Source organism: Lepidochelys kempii, chromosome 11, assembly GCF_965140285.1.
Source record: "Lepidochelys kempii isolate rLepKem1 chromosome 11, rLepKem1.hap1, whole genome shotgun sequence".
Classification (NCBI taxonomy): Eukaryota; Metazoa; Chordata; order Testudines; family Cheloniidae; genus Lepidochelys; species Lepidochelys kempii.
In genome coordinates this window covers 4,126,301-4,140,373 of record NC_136390.1, presented here as the reverse complement: position 1 = coordinate 4,140,373, position 14,073 = coordinate 4,126,301, and the positions used below count along the sequence as shown (strand labels likewise).

General features: G+C 50.1%; 1 protein-coding gene across 1 annotated transcript in view; it reads right to left on the bottom strand.

The window, feature by feature from the left end:
* Positions 1-14,073, bottom strand: part of IGFBP5 (insulin like growth factor binding protein 5) — a 33,273-nt gene that overhangs the window by 17,618 nt on the left and 1,582 nt on the right. The gene's annotated exons all lie outside the window — the stretch shown is intronic.

The following is a 14,073-nucleotide window of genomic DNA, read 5'->3' as shown; positions in this document are numbered from 1 at the left end:
GGTAGAGAGTGCTGTAATTCCCTTTATTTAATCACACAACTACTTAAACTGCCTGTAATAACTTAGAAGTCCCACAAATGCTTATGCAGGTGAAAAATCCGTGCACTTACTCAAACAGTCCCACTGACTTCATGAGTAAGTGTTTGCAGTATTGGCCACAGAATGCTCCTAAAACTGTCACAGGTGCTAGTCCTCAGTGAGGCCAACAAAATAAAAACCCATGTGGCGTCCCTAGTGCAAGCCATTTTTGAGCTAGGGTGAGCCACAAATATCAAACAAATAAAACAATTAGGAAACTTTCCAAGGAATGAAAACTCCGAGGGCAAGAATTCCCTCTGCTGTAATGTGATGAAGGTCCATTGACTTCAGTCACACTGTGCGGATTTACACTGGCTGAGGATCTGGCCTCTAATGCAAATAATCCTCTCTCTGAATTGCCTTGGTTCATTCGCATGGGTTTCTAAAAGCAATTTGACTCAGGCACCAGACCACACAAGGGAACGGCAGGTGGGTTGGATTGGATTTGGTGAGGCTACAGTGGGCTGTGGGGGGAGGAGCTGTTTCAAAATCAGGCTTACAATGGGAAGCTGCAGTAGCTTCAGTCTTGATGATGGAGAGATTAGCATTTCTCCAGATGGTGGGGATTTCTCCATGACCTCTGGAACTACAGAAGATGCAGAGGGATGAACAAAGGGAGAATAGAGAGGCAGTTCAATTCAATATTGTCAGGACCCGTATTTTTGTTGCCATGATCAGAGGTTACAATGGTTAAAACTCTCTGCACCCCCTTCCACCAGACATAGACCACAGGTGGAGAAAGTAACAAGTCCTTCCCTTACCCATCCCCCAAGGAATTCCAAGCAGCAAGGAGGGAGATGGGGAAAGAGAGAGAAACACCCTTCTAGAAAATGATTTGTAAACAGCCCCATGAATTGCTTGGTGCTAACGGGGCGCCAGAAGGCCGGAATCAGAGGTGCCAACATCTCGTCACGGCCGTGTTTACTGGTAACAAAAATGTTGCAAAACTTTATGTGACAAATGGGAACATGAGACTCTCTTCCCTGAGGATGTCCTGGCACTCCAGGCCCTGAGCTGCCAGAGGTCTGGCCCCAGGAGACAACCCCAAAGCGGAAATGAGCTCCCCTAAGAAATCTCAGCTGCATTGCTATGAAGGAGGTACGGCAGGTTGGAACAGGACCCTAACGAATATCACACAGCAAGGGTCAGAAATCATTCCTCAGGCCCTGGTGTCAGATGACTCAACAGGAGAGGCACAGGGAGGAGCTGTCAATTTGGGACAGTTAGTAACTTTGCTCTCTCTGGCTAGCAGGAGCCTTCCCTAAAGCTCAGCTGGAACCCGGCTCAGTTTGCTGCAGCCTGCAAAAAACGTGCATGTATGTTCTGCCGAAATGACAGCACTGTTAGAACATAAATCAGAGTTAACTAAACAAAACCTAGCCAGGCCTGACGGAGCATAACAAGGACAGGCCTGGAAGCTAAGGGGAAAATACAATGGTATTTTCTGGTAAAGGTCTGGTAAATACAATAGTATTCAGGAGTGAGGAGATTCCAGGGGTGAGATTAGAGTAATTTTGGCTATTGTTGTAGAATAGGGGAGTGTTTTTGCTTCAGGGCAATGTTCAGATAAAGGGGAGATCTTTCTTATTTTCCAAGTGGTTAGAGCAGGGGACTCTAGAGGAGGGGATCTGCCCCATTACAGATGCCAAGCTCCCTTTTAAAGACAGCAGCATGAGAGGTAGCCACAAAACTCTGGAACAGTGGTTCTCAAATGGTTTTAATGGGGTCACCAGGGCTGGCGTTAGACTTGCCGGGGGCCGGGGCTGAAGCCCCAGCCCTGGGCAGCAGGACTCAGGCTTCGGCTTCAGTTCTGGGCGATGGGGCTCAGATTGCAGCCCCGCCCCGCCCCCCCCCCCCCGGGGCTGAAGCCCTGGGGCTTTGACTTTGGGTCCCCCGACTGGGGGTGGCAGGGCTCGAACGGGTTCAGGCTTCGGTCCCCGCATCCTGAGGGCGCGTAGAAATTTTTGTTGTTGGAAGGGGGTCGTGGAGCAATGAAGTTTGAGAACCCCTGGTCTAGAAAAAGCTCTGGGGATTGGTAACAGGATAGGGAGCCTTTCACCACCAGGACACTGGTTTGACTTCAAGGCAGGCAAGTAGTGAGTGAAAGCTGTTATAATCTGACAGCTGTTTAGTGGCCTAGTAGAAATGAGCAGGGGAGGTGGAGGAGGGGGTGGGTGGGGAATCACCGGCCTGTTCCTGGTGGACAGGTCTCTACATCACAAAATCCACCATTTCTAATACATTGGGGCCCTTGTAGCCAGCCTAAGCAGAGAAGCCAAGCACTCAATGGGCCATGGAGACTGAACTCTTGTGTCATCCCTAAAGGGGTGAGGTGGGTTAGGAGGGGACTGCGTGGAGGAGTCTTCATAGAATCATAGAATATCAGGGTTGGAAGGGACCTCAGGAGGTCATCTAGTCCAACCCCCGGCTCAAAGCAGGACCAATCCCCAATTCTTGCCCCAGATCCCTAAATGGCCCCCTCAAGGATTGAACTCACAACCCTGGGTTTAGCAGGCCAAAGCTCAAACCGCTGAGCTATCCCTCCCCTCTTGTGCTGGTTTGGGGACAAATACAGGGAGGATTTCAGTCTTTCGCACTGTCAATCTGTCACCTTTCGCCAGCACTATCAAGAAAAAGGGAAAACAGAAGAGAGAGCAAAATCGTTATCAACCCGCAGAAGAAACACGCGGTTGCATGCGCTGGAAGAGACAAAGTAAAACCCAACAGGAAACTTAACCTAGTGACTTGTGCCTTCAGCATCTAAATCACACATCTAAACCACTCAACTCTAGGACAGGGAGGGATAGCTCAGTGGTTTGAGCATTAGTCTGCTAAACCCAGGGTTGTGAGGTCAATCCTTGAGGGGGCCATTTAGGGATCTGGGGCAAAAATTGGGGATTGGCCTTGCTTTGAGCAGGGGGTTGGACTAGATGACCTTCTGAGGTCCCTTCCCACCCTGATGATCTATGACTCCAGCCTGATTCTTAAGGATGTCCCTGGAGTCGGGTGGAAAAGATCTGTTGGACCATCTGATCCTGTCTCTGCACTAGCGTGAGATTGTTTCCTACAACACAGTGTGCGGCTCAGCATTAAACGTTGCAAGCAATCGGTTTTCTGCCACTTCCTTTGAGAAACTATTCTACTCTCTAATAGATCTCATCAGCAGGAAATCGATCAGCCAATTTAATCCTTTCACTACTCACTATGCTCCTGGCTGCCAAACTAGGCAATTCCTCTCCCAGCTTGATGCTTCCCCCCTTCCTGCATGGCAGACTGAAACCCCTGCTTCCCAAGCTGGATTTGAACCTGCACCCCCAAACCTTCCTAGCACTTTCCCTCTCTGTGCTACAACCCCCCAAAATGTAAGAGACATGGATTCAATCCCTTCCTCTGACAAAGACTCCCTGTGTGACCTTGGCATGTCACTTACCCTCTCCATCCTTCCGTTCCCCCGTGACAACAGCACGGGCCTCCCTTCCAGGGGTGTTGTGAGGATGAATACAGAGATAGAGTCTAAAACCAGATGGGACCACTGTGACCATCTAGTCTGACCTCCTGCATAGCACAGGCCATAGGACTTCCCCAAAATACCTCCTGTTTGAACTAGAGCAGGTCTTCTAGAAAAACAGCCAACCTTGATTAAAAACTGCCAGGGATGGAGACTTCCCTGGGAGATCAAAGATTGCGAGTGGCTCCCATGCTGTGGCAAAATGCATTCCCCTTACTATGCCGGGCACTGGCCAATCCATAAAGTACTGCTATGGGCTCCTGGCTAGTGAACCCACGCAGAAAGGGCCATAATTTGCCTTAAGCACACGCAGTCATCTGTTACACCAGGTAGGAAAATGTCTCACTAGGCTACCGCTGTGTAACAAGACACATTGTTTGGCCAATTAGAACAAAGGAGAAGTAATACTAGCTGAAATTTTTGGTCCATCAGGTCAGCTGCCTGCCTCCAGTAGCGACTCATGTCTGATACTTTGCAGCAATGCAACCCCTGTCCCCCCTAAACCCCAGCACCCCAACAATCCACAATGCACTTAGCTGTCTGTACCAGGCTGTATAGTAAGAAACAGAACTCTTTCTTGGTGTCCAGAGGAGAGCATCTTATACCCTGAAGCCTGAGAACGGAAATATATTATTACCAGGCCCTCATTGGTCATAAAATTATCCAACAGAATGATTGGAAAGGACATTTTTTTTTCTATACTGCTCCTCCAGAAAAATCTGCATAAATTCTTGGAATTAACAAAGTGTTTTATGTTCAAACTGTGCCTCTTTCTATGACCTTAGAGGCCACGAACCAGTTTGTATGATTGCATCTGTGCTACACAATTGTGTACAAAGAGCTTATCCATGTGCACTGTCTCTAAAGGAGATTGAAAATCATACGACAACAACAGATTTTACCAGCAACACCTAAATTTGTTAAAACCATTTTTAGAAAATGTAAAACAAAATTTTTTTCACTAAGATTCATTTTTTAAGCCCCACAAAATGCAAAAAGTAAACAAGAAAACCAACTAGTCAGTTTCACTTTTGCTTCTAGACATTTTCAGTTTCACTGTCTGGTTCTCATGTCCTAAGGCAAGGCAAGGCCCTGGTGTTTGGGTTATTAAGAGTGAGCAGAAGGATTGTTTAAAAAAAAAAAACAGATTCCACTTGAATTAAACAAACAAATGATAAAAAACAAAAGGAAACATTTGTGCTGGTTTTATAAAATTAATTTTTTGGACCAAATTTGACCAAAAAGTGCCCTGTAAGCTCAATCTAGGATACTAGCTCAGCAATTACTGCATTAAATACCTATCAGACTGGCCTTCTCCACCTTAAACACCACCCAGACTGGTCATCCCCATCAGCAAAGCTAAAGCAATCACACAGTGCACAGTTCTCTTGGGATAGAAGTTTCACCCCTCACCGGGTGTTGTAAGCCTTAATTAATGTTTGAACGGCCAGTTGAAATCCTTGGAAGCACAAAAGTGTTAGGGAAAAGCTAAGTATCACTATTAGAGTATTGTTTGCAAATAGGGTTGATCCTTTAAGCCCTCTGCATGTGGAATTCCCACTGACTTCCCCAGGAGTCACCTAGAGGGGGCACCAAAGGAAGGGAATTAAGTTTTGAACGTTATCTACTGGCATCCAGCCATTAAAGGGCTCTATTTTCCAAGAGGGCCCCTACCTTTAAAAATGTTATGGCTGTGCCTGTTTGCATATAGATTCATAGATTCCAAGCATAGGTGCTGGAACTAGGGGAGCTCCCGCCCCCCCCCCCGGCTTGAAGCAGTTTCCATTATATACAGGATTTACAGTTTGGTTCAATGGCTCTCTGCACCTGCGCTATACAAATTGTTCCAGAGCCCCTAATTCGAAGACCAGAACTGACCTGCTGCATAACACAGCCCAGAGAACTTTCTCAGACTAATTCCTTGGGCAGATCTTTCAGGAACACACCCAGGCTCAATTTAATAAATTGCCGACCTCTGTGTCTGTGTGCACAGAGCAGGGATTTGCACGAACAAACAGGTAGGCCTGCAAATTCTACCTATGCAAATTTTGGAGGCCAAGCAGTGAACTTAACCCGTCACGGGCAGCATCTGTCACCTGACGGCCAGATTCTTGCAATACGTGCAGCTGAGGTTCAAAGTTCACTATTTGCTTCAGCTTGAGTCTGTAGAGCTGTCTCAGCAGGAAGCTGGTGACTGCATAACCGGCGGAACTAGTCTGTAGCAGGCACTGATGAAAACATAAAGCAACAACGAACTCAGAGACATTTTCTGAAAGATCAGTCTCTCTACAGGTGAATTTGACCATGCAGAACTCTAGAGGGCCCTGGATTTCAGCGAGCATATTATCCTGCACCTGCAGGAACAAATTACAAGCGGCTGAACTGAAATAAACACCAGCGCCCCCTTAGATCACTAGCATTGAAGAGCCACCTAAAAAGTAACATTGGCTGAGATTTGCCCTGGCCACTGATGCCTGCTGAAGGTCTACGGCCCCGGATGGTTCCAAGCCTCGGTGCACTTCACCTCCATGTCGCTGGAGGGAAGGAAGGCCATGATGAGAGAGACTGAAAATCCTTTCCATCTCCTGGCCAATGTTCAATGAGCTTGGTGGTCTCAAAGGACCGGTATTGACATCAGCTGCCCCCCCTTGCTGGCACTCGAGCTCAGAGGCCTGGGATTAGACCCTCCCCGTCTCCTAGCTAGACATGGTCTCCGTAGCTGAGGGGGCAGCGGATGCCTGCTTTGTTGCTGCCCGCACAGGACCTGACCCGAGGCTAAAGAGACAATTTCAGTCTCTCGGTGACATCTTTTACCTGCATTACGTTCCCTTGCAGATTATTACTGCGTATCCAGCCACAGATTATTCTGGCTGGCAAATGTATAATTGGTTCCTCCGGGCCACCTTCGCTTCTTCCTCCTCAGCATCTCTAAGCTCCCTGTTCTCACGGCTAAAAGCCCCATCCCGGCCCTCAGCATTTCCTGCCGCGATGCTGACATCCTCCTCCTCAGCACCCCCATTGCTGCCCTCTGGCCCGTACACAAATGCATCTGCTCCAGTCGTGAAATCCCTCAGCTGGCTTCCCCATGCTGAGTTCAAGCTCCGTGGCTTCACTTCCTAGCCCGACAGCCTTCCCTTCCCTTCCTTCCCCACACTTGTCTCTTGCTGCAGCACCCGGCCCCCTCAGCTCCCCGACTGAGGTCGAGATTCCCTCACCACAGCTGTCTCCATGTTTTCTGCCTGCCACCCCTTCTGGGCGGAACAACTTCCCCGGAGAGACACCTGCACTCATTTCCACGAATCCCTCTCCTCGGCCTACCCCCTTCCTGTCAGACCTCCAACCTCGCAGCGGCTAGCGAGAGAGGCCAACAGGGGATCAGTGCTATTTATTTAGCTAAGGAAAAAATCTGACATGATTTCAGCTCCATCCAGTTGTGCACACAGCTTGAGGACATCACCACAAGGTCTTTGCTGCTGTTGCCGCCTTTAGCCCCTCTCCCCCTGCCCTTCTGTTGCTCGTTGCCCTCCCTTGTGTCTTGCCTTGAACTAGACTGGAAGCACTTTGGGCTGGGAGTGCTTCTTCCTATGCATTTGCACAGCACCTGGCGTCTAGCACAACAGGGCCCCAACTCAACAGGGGCTTCCGGGGGCTACTCTAAGTACACGTATTAAATGTTAATAGTAATGCACACAGTGCTTCTCTATTTACCTCTTATTGCATATATGAGTGAGTGTATATTACAGTATATTATATAGTCCCATACATATCTGAGTAGCTATACATACGTGGGGGCATGTCAACACACATTTTACGTATGTAATAATCTAATAAGATATAGGTAGACACATACGTATGTGAGCATTCTGGGTGAATTCTGGCTTCCTTTACACCTCTGTAGCTGCCTGTTGACTTCAACAGGGGTGTAAGGTGTTTGGTAAGCGAGGGCCGAATCTGGCATTTTTATCGGCTGTGCTGTGCAGGTTGGTACCCTCAGGCAACGAGGCACTGCAGCTCACCAGTTGTCCTGCTCAGCAAAAGCAGAAACGACCGTCAGGCTCTTGTGACTCCTTTCTTCCTCTTTACTCCTTAACAGAACAGGGAGCCTTGGAAATCCTACTTAAGAACATAGGAACTGCCGCCCCAGAATGGGCCTCTTCACCTGCTCTTCTGCCCCTGACAGAGACCCTCGAGGAAAATGGGAAGCCCCACAAATACACCCTGTCGCTGCCGTCAGGCAAAACATTCATAAGGAGAAACCAGAATGCTGAGTATTGTGAGACAGATGCCTGGCTTCCATGGAGCAGATTAGGCCATCTTGGGGCTTCTTTTCTCTTTATCAGTGCAGACAGGGGATGTATATCTATAGCTAAACTAAATCTACAATATACTTAGGAAAGGTTCAGAAGGGAGCCTATCCTAAGTCAGCAAAGAACCTACAACAGTGTCTATTCCCCCTTCTTCCGGTCCCCATGTATGTTTTCTTGTGCCTTGATCCTACAAACACTTAAAGCATATAACTGACTTTATTCACGTGATTGACATGACAGTAAGACTACGCATGTGGTTAAAGTCTGCGTGTGCTTAAGTCTTTGCATGACCAGGGCCCTTGACTTTCCTCTAGATTCCCTCAAACTTGCTTAGGCTCACTTTTATAGGGTCAGATTCTGCTCTCAGTTACAGTCGCATAAATCTGGAGTAACTCCATTGCCGTCAGTGGAGTTATACCAGATTAACGGTGGTGCAAGACAGATCAGAATTTGGCCCTATATAATACACACACAGCCACGCATCTTTTCACTGGTGGGATTAGGCAGACATTTATTTTGGATCAACTCCTCAAACTTGTTCCTGCTCTAAAAACAAAGCTGTGGCAGAATCTGCCCGTCAAGAGGCCCCCAGCCCTTCCTGTTTGATCCATACCACAAAAACCAACTTTCTTGCTTGCACCTGATGGATTTCACCATTTTTTTAAACTTTAGCTCAAAAAGAAAAATGGAGTTTTTCCTGTTTCTGCTCCGAGAGCCTGTTGCTACTAGCTTTAGCTTTCAGATCTCAAGGGTTTTAATGGTCTCAGCTTCACACAAAGAACTCACCACTCAGCACAGATCACTATGCCGGTTTTCCCCTGGACAGCACATGTTCGTAACTGTAGTGTGTACATAGTTCCCTGCTCCCATGACCCTTGCCCTAACCCTGACCCTTAGATCTAACCCCAGTTCACCCCAGCTCTCCAGTCTATAGAGGCACACCTGCCCATCTTATATCCCAGTCACTCATTTACAGCTGTTGTGTGTCTGTTAAACCCAGCCGCATGGTAAAGCACACTTAAACTGAGAGCATGGAAGAGGGAGAGGAAAATCTGTCAAGGGAATGATAAAGAATTAAACCTGGTACTAGCTGCAGGGAATTTAGGTACACCCACTGCTTCTCCTGTCTTGTTTAAGCTGACACAGCAATAAGCATTTTCTTAAAGCTAGCTCTGAATTTCTCCCTCGCAGCTACAGTTATCATTGGCTCAGAGTTTCATAAGGAAACTTGCCAGAGATTATTTTTTCTTTCTTGAAAGAAAGAAGGAATGAGAGAGAGAAATTTTTGGCCACATTTGTTTTTCCATGAACTTTTTCAAGTCAGTAGACTTGTATTTGGCCAGTAAACTCCACTCTGGTTCTTGTCTCCGACCTCTCTGTCTCTGAGGTCAACAGGCGGTGGTGTGATGTGGCAAACCGTGAAAGAAAAACGGAAAGAGCAGGCACATTTTAAAAACCGAGCTACACAAATGATGCTGCTTGTGTTTTTACAGTCCTGTAAATTTCACTGGGGTAAGTTACAGCTTTGAAGGTAAGGACACGATCCCGCTGATAACAGAGTATTTTTACCGGGTACTCATCACACGGGTATCTAAGCACTAGTAATATTAATAACGAACACCATAATATTCCTTTGCAATTCGTGGCGGTTTTCATTCAAGACACTTAAGAGTTCTCTATAAACATTAATGAATGTAGCCTGTACATAGGTAGATTAATTTCTCAATATCAGTATTCCCAATTTACAGTTGGAGAAACTGAGGCACAGAGAGAGCCAGTGAACCTACCCCCCTAGTAAAACAGCGGGTCTATAGCTGACCTGGCATTAGAACTCCAGGTCCCTTGCCTTCCAGTCCTATGCTACAATCTGCACCGCATTAGCTGTCTATCCACCATAACAACGAGGAGGAAAAAAATATTTCTGAGAAGTGGATTTAAACAGACCTGCTGCAAGAACATGAATAAATAAATATGCAGCTGAATCCATCCCTCTCGACTGTCACTTAGTTATACACGGTTGATTCTTTCGCAGCAGTTCTCAGCTCAGGGCCAAGTTTGGACATCCAGAGACTGTAACCCAGGCCAGCTTCCCTGACATATTGTCCCTGGATTTCTGGCCAAGCTGGCAGAGGCCAGCAAGTTCAAGTCAAACTTCATTTTCTTTCCTCCCCAGTTGCTTAGTAACATGCCTATGAAAATATACTTCGCTGTTCTCACCCTCTACCACTCAAAAGCCACGAGGAGTTTTTTGTTTTGTTTTGTTTCTCCTTGTCCTCAGAAATTCCTGATTTTTACAACCTCACAAGTCTAAAGCTAACTCTGCTGCTCCCTTCCAATACAATCCAGACATTTCTTGGCTCAAGAAGGTTGTTTTATTCTAAATTTCAGTTCAGACGTTCAGAATTGTTCACTTAATCTGAGAAACCAACAGAGCTCCCGATGGGCCCACCTGCAAGATTTGAGTGGAAGGCCAGTAGGGGACCAGTAAAACAACTCCTCAACCCAACCTCTCTCACCCCATTCATCCGCTGGATTCCTGACTGAGCCAGAAAGTGCCTTACAGGACGAAAAACCAAGCCGATTAAAGGAAGCCTGGCCAAGTGCTTCTTCATATCTATGCACCTGCTATAGGACTGGATTCCTTGGGAAGGGTGGAGAGAGAAAGAGAATAATCAGCCTCTCTGAGAAATAAGTGGAAAGCTGAAGTGTGGCTGGTGCCATCTGTCTGCAAGGGGCACTGTTGTTACACTGAACTGCAGGTAGGGAGCCGAGCTCAGCGCGTTGTCTGTTGCATTTTAGCCACATTACTTGTTGCCCTGACCACACCACCTGCCTCTTGCGCTGGGCGTACACACACACAGAGTAAATAATGCTATGGGTGACATGCGTGGCGCACGGGGACATTTCACGTGGTTTCAGTGTTACCGGATTATTACTCAGTTTATTGGGTTCCAAGACAGGAAATCAGCTCTTCTTTTACCATCTTCCACTTTAACAGACCCAATCCACATTTCTGCATGATCCAGAAAGTGGCCTGTGCCTTTAAACTGCTCCAAAGAGAGCCTGACTGTTTTTTTTTTTTTGCCAATACATATATTTGGCTTTGCTATGAAGGAAGACAAATAAAAAGCAGCACACGCTTGCAGCAGCAGAAGGGGAGAAAAATAATAAAAGTGGCAAGATTTATTGGGCGTTAGAAGGGATAAGGAGCAAATCGCCGATGCACGGATGCAAGAGCGGCTTGGCAAAAAAAAAAAAAAAAAGGATTTTTTTTTTCTTTTGCATACGAAGTTTGGGGTTTTTATAAGGGTCTCCTCCCACCCTCCCCTTCCCTTTGGTGGTTGAAGGTGAACAAACGGGACAAACAGAACAACAGGATCCTACTGGATCTTAGACAGGGATAATGGAAATAAGGGAAAACCCTACGAACAGTAAGGGACAATGCTTTATGTAAAGGGACATTTTAGGGAAATAGCGTTCCCCTTAGCATATCATGTATTTTTTCTATCAGGTGTACATTGCGACTGCCCTCAGATATACAGTGTAATTATCATAAGCTCCAGTGTCACCTTTAAAACGGTTCTCATGATCAGTTTTGATACATTTCAATACATCTTAAAACAAGGGATGGGTTGTCACCCTAAGGGAGAAATCAATGAACTAAGGGCCAGGTGGTCACTCTAAAGAGGATCCCAAAGTTGGAGATAATGAAAGGAAATGTAGCTCCCTTTTTGTCTTTGCAAACTGCAGTGTACAAAGGCGAAACCACCTTGGCTTTCTTTTAATTTTTTTTTTTGCATTCATTTTGCATCTGGGTTTTCCTTTCCCCGATGCACCTGCTCCCGCTCCTTGCCCAGCAAAGACCTCCAGTAGCCAAGCTGGAAAAGCTGGTCTTGAAGTGGCGGGGGCGGAGGGGTATGTGTTGCGGGGGCGTTGGGGGCTGAACTGAAGGGTTGGATGGGTGGGGATTTGGCATGGAAGGCTCTGGCTTGTATTGCTTCACTTCCAAAGCGCAAGTTAGCTGCCAAGCCAAGGGAGAGGGGTTAGGGAGGTAGGTAGATACGAAAAGGGGAGAAGGGCGCAGGAGCGGAGGGCTCGGGGAGGATGGACGGAGGGGCCAGGGAACCAGCAGCTTTCAGGGGATGGGTTGAGGTGGAAGGTCAGGGGAGAGGGGCCGACGGCAGGATTCCCTGGGGGAGAAGACAAGCTGGGTAGGGGGTACAATAGGAGGGGAAGAGGGTGCAGCAAGATGAGCAGGAGGAGAGGAACAGAGAGGGGATAAGGGAGGATCCCTCGTGGGGGGGAGGAAGGGGAGATGTTGCAGGGGGCTGGGGAGGCGACGCCCTACAGCAGGGGAGCACGGAGAAGGGTGTGTGTGAGCGCAGCTGGAGCGGGGGGTGGGAGAGTAGGGGGAAAGGTGCAATGCCATGGGGGAGTGGGGGACACGGCAGAGGCTGCAGCAGGAGGGGTGTGAGCCCGGCTGGAGCTGGGGGGGAGGCCGGGGGAAAGGTGTCATGCTATGGGGGGGCGGGACACAGCAGAGGCTGCAGCAGGGGAGCACAGGAGGGGGTGTGAGTGCGGCTGGAGCAGGGGGAGTCAAGGGGGGGAAGATGCAATGCCATAAGGGGGTGGGGGGATACAGCAAGGGCTGCAGGAGGAGGGAGCGTGAGTGCGGCGAGAGCAGTGGGAAAGGTGCAATGTCCTAAAGGGGGACGGGACACAGCAGGGGAGCACAGGAGGGGGTGTGAGCCCGGCTGGGGCAGGGGGAAAGATGCAATGCCCTAAGGGGGGGGACTGAGCCTGGCTGGAGCAGAAGGGGGAAGCGAAGGGGGAAAGGTGCAATGCCATGGGGGAGGGGGGACGACACGGCAGAGGCTGCAGCAGGAGGGGTGTGAGCCCGGCTGGAGCTGGGGGGAGGCCAGGGGGAAAGGTGTAATGCCATGGGGGGAGAGACACGGCAGAGGCTGCAGCAGGGGAGCACAGGAGGGGGTGTGAGTGCGGCTGGAGCAGGGGGAGTCAAGGGGGGGAAGATGCAATGCCATAAGGGGGTGGGGGGATACAGCAAGGGCTGCAGGAGGAGGGAGCGTGAGTGCGGCGGGAGCAGTGGGAAAGGTGCAATGTCCTAAGGGGTGGGGAGGTGAGCCCGGCTGGAGCCGGGGGGGTGGAGAGGAAGCAACGAGGGAAAGGTGCAATGCCATGGGGGGTGGGGGTGAGCCAGGGCAGGAAGCAAAGGGGGAAAGGTGCAATGCCATGGGGCGGGGGTGAGCCGGGGGGCAAGCAAAGGGGGAAAGGTGCAATGCCATGGGGGGCGGGGGTGAGCCAGGGGGCAAGCAAAGGGGGAAAGGTGCAATGCCATGGGGGGCGGGGGTGAGCCGGGGGGCAAGCAAAGGGGGAAAGCTGCAATGCCATGGGGGGCGGGGGTGAGCCGGGGGGCAAGCAAAGGGGGAAAGGTGCAATGCCATGGGGGGCGGGGGTGAGCCGGGGGGCAAGCAAAGGGGGAAAGGTGCAATGCCATGGGGGGCGGGGGTGAGCCGGGGGGCAAGCAAAGGGGGAAAGGTGCAATGCCATGGGGCGGGGGTGAGCCGGGGTGGAAGGTGCAATGCCATGGGGGGGTGAACCGGGGGGGAAGCAAAGGGGGAAAGGTGCAATGCCATGGGGCGGGGGTGAGCCGGGGGGCAAGCAAAGGGGGAAAGGTGCAATGCCATGGGGGGTGGGGGTGAGCCGGGGGGGGAGGTGCAATGCCATAGGGGGGTGAGCCGGGGGGCAAGCAAAGGGGGAAAGGTGCAATGCCATGGGGGGTGGGGGTGAGCCGGGGGGGGAGGTGCAATGCCATAGGGGGGTGAGCCGGGGGGCAAGCAAAGGGGGAAAGGTGCAATGCCATGGGGGGCGGGGGTGAGCCGGGGAGGGGAAGGTGCAATGCCATAGGGGGTGAGCCGGGGGGCAAGCAAAGGGGGAAAGGTGCAATGCCATGGGGGGCGGGGGTGAGCCGGGGGGGGAGGTGCAATGCCATAGGGGGGTGAGCCGGGGGGCAAGCAAAGGGGGAAAGGTGCAATGCCATGGGGGGTGGGGGTGAGCCAGGGGGGGAGGTGCAATGCCATAGGGGGGTGAGCGGGGGGCAAGCAAAGGGGGAAAGGTGCAATGCCATGGGGGGCGGGGGTGAGCCGGGGGGCAAGCAAAGGG